Source organism: Morone saxatilis, unplaced genomic scaffold, assembly GCF_004916995.1.
Source record: "Morone saxatilis isolate NCDOM2014 unplaced genomic scaffold, NCSU_SB_2.0 Contig3, whole genome shotgun sequence".
NCBI lineage: Eukaryota > Metazoa > Chordata > Actinopteri > Moronidae > Morone > Morone saxatilis.
This window is the reverse complement of record NW_023339873.1, coordinates 16426873-16429554: the sequence shown is the minus strand read 5'-3', so window position 1 is coordinate 16429554 and position 2682 is coordinate 16426873. Positions and strand designations below refer to the sequence as shown.

Sequence of the window (2682 nt, the reverse complement as noted above, 5' to 3'; positions counted from 1 at the left end):
TTTTTACCCCTCTTACTGTCGTGAATCCTGACTCAGGCCGATCAGATGAACCCTTGCACACACCTCATCACTGCTGCCTCAAACTGAGATAACTTGAATACTTTAACCAGACACGTTAGTACTTTAAACCAGTTCAAATGTAAAGAGACGGAGACATATTGAGAGTATCACATATCCAACAACATCTGTAGACATTTTCTTACATACTTATTTTAGTTTCAGGCGTAGAGACCATGACATACTTATATCCAGAGGAAAACTCCCATGAGACCTGAGATGCTGAACAAAGGTCAATTCCACACTGTCAATCACTGCAATATACTGTACCTCACACCTAGCAATAAAGGTGTAGATATTTACCAAATGTCCTCCCACTAAAGCAGTAAAATGATTTGCTGAATCCAAGCAAAGGACACATTTCTCATGGGACAGTTCCTATATAGAAAAAGCAGCCATCTGGCACTACAACAGAACAAAGGGGGTAAGGAGGGAATATACAAATGAGGGAGATGTGGAGGAAGTAGGAAAGGATGCTGGCTACCGCTTTACCCCCCCCCCCCCCCCCCGCCATATCCACCCCGCACTGCCAGAGACCCGGCTGCTACAGCTGGAGGTAGTGCTTACTCAGCATGCGTTAGCACGGAGCTATATTCATTTATAGCCCAGCTAGTGTCAGAAAACACAAGCTAGAGGATTTATTTAAACAGGCGTTTATATTATGGTGTCTACTCGTGCTGTTTCAGCGCTTTTTAGAGGAAAAACAATGGGCAGCTCGGTGTGCTCAATAATGCATTCAATTACACCTGAGCTTAGACTGCTAATCCAAACATTAATACACAGAAAAACTCCAGTTTGGCTCTGGATTTAGCATCTAGAAACCTGTTAGGGGGTAAAGCCGGTCGGAAAATTCCCCAGTTGTATGTCTCCTAGTGTGACTCTGTCTATAAATTTCTAGCTCCCACCTGGCTTCCAAAGACTCGGGCAGTCAGCCAGGCCCAGCCTCCTGCTGACCTCCCCACAGAAAGATTTGACAGGCTGAGACTTTGAATCAACCACTATCTGCCCTGAAACAGACGTACATGTACACAGCAGTTGGCTAGCTCTCCCTAGGCAATAAAAATAAATCCTCACTGCACGGAGGGCCAGCACCCTTCACTTATCTATCTGTAGCAGGATAAAGGCCATGTTTGTTGGAATGATGTTAGGAATCATGATAAAATGAACTATCTACATTTGGATCTGGCTTTCAGGTAGCACTCAGGGATGGATTAGGGTCTGATTTGGTCCATTATTTTCTCTGCAAGCCTTACATTAAAGCCAGTATAACCCACAGGCACGGTCCTGACTCAGTCTAATGGCGATTCTGTGCCAAGACATTTCCACATCATTGCCATGTTATACTCCATATAAACCCTTTAGCCAAACTCATGGGAACCAAGTGGCCCTGACCTTTAATTTAGGATTACCCAAGGATGGCCAACTAATTAGAGCACGTAAACCATAATGGCATGGAATAATAACCCACTGCTAGCTCGTGCCCAGGTGGTAGTGCTAATGTGTGGTTTTTACTGTAGGTCAGAGACGGACGCTCCCTGCTGTGAGGAAGTCAATTAGAGTGATGGGGGTTACGATTCAGCCTGTAAATGTGGGGATATCATAAATCTCCTAGTCTGATATGGACTAAAAGTCAAACCTAAAAGCATCATTTAGTCAATAAGGCATAATTAATTTTTAAATAATTTTTGGTTATATTTAAGGCTAGTGGTCAATTTCCACTACAGATTGGATTCTCCTGTTGCCATTAAAAGGTACACAGTCTGTGTCTATGTAGTGCCAGTACCATGTCTGACCATTTGAGGTCAGTGTGGTACTGCAGCTCTCATCATTAGGGCAGTCTCGGTTTCTTGGAGGGTGCGACACCTCAAAATCTGCAGTGCTCACCTCTCTTACCTTCTGTGCTTCACTCTCACCGAGACAAATAAAAGCCCACCAGTGCCACGGCAACGTATACCTGCCTCCTTTAAAACAACAGGCTCAGCGTAAGGATGAGGGCATAGAAAATTGCTGCCATGCAGAATCTTCACGGTACCGCCTTGCTGAAATGAATTCATCAGATACCTCTTTCTATACCTTTTTCAGATCGATGCAGGAGTGCTGTGATAAATGGAACGAGGTCCTTTTAGTGTGAGACTTGGCCCCCTTTCTGCAGCTTCTCAGTTGCTGCAATCTTAATTGATTAAAGCTATTGATTAGGCCTCCCAAAGCCTCCAGACTAAAGTCAGCCTCTATCTGCCGTGGCCAGATACCCAGATATCATATTCGCAAATGGTGAAGTCTGTGCCAAGTGGAGAGGGACGGGCATCTGTGTTGGTGTGGCCGCTCACACAAATAAATGAGAGATTGAGTTAGAGCAAAAAAACAGAGCCATCTATCTCCCGTCCACCTAGCAATGCAGGAGAGGAATCCCCTATCTCGGCTCACACTCGGCAGCCACAGTAATTACTCACCACTGCGGGAGTGTGTGTGCAAAGTTTTCTCTGCCTTCAAGAAGCCTCTGCCTGCCCGGCTCCCCCTTTATCAGAGCCTGCAGATTTCTTCCAGACTGGGCCGAGGTGTCCAAAGTTCCCTTCACCCAGGAGCTCAGCTTTGTCGTGAGTTCACCCCCGCTGCGGGCTGCACCCA

General features: G+C 45.7%; 1 protein-coding gene across 1 annotated transcript in view; it reads left to right on the top strand.

The window, feature by feature from the left end:
• Positions 1-2682, top strand: part of tiam2a (TIAM Rac1 associated GEF 2a) — a 96290-nt gene that overhangs the window by 1501 nt on the left and 92107 nt on the right. The window lies entirely within an intron of this gene.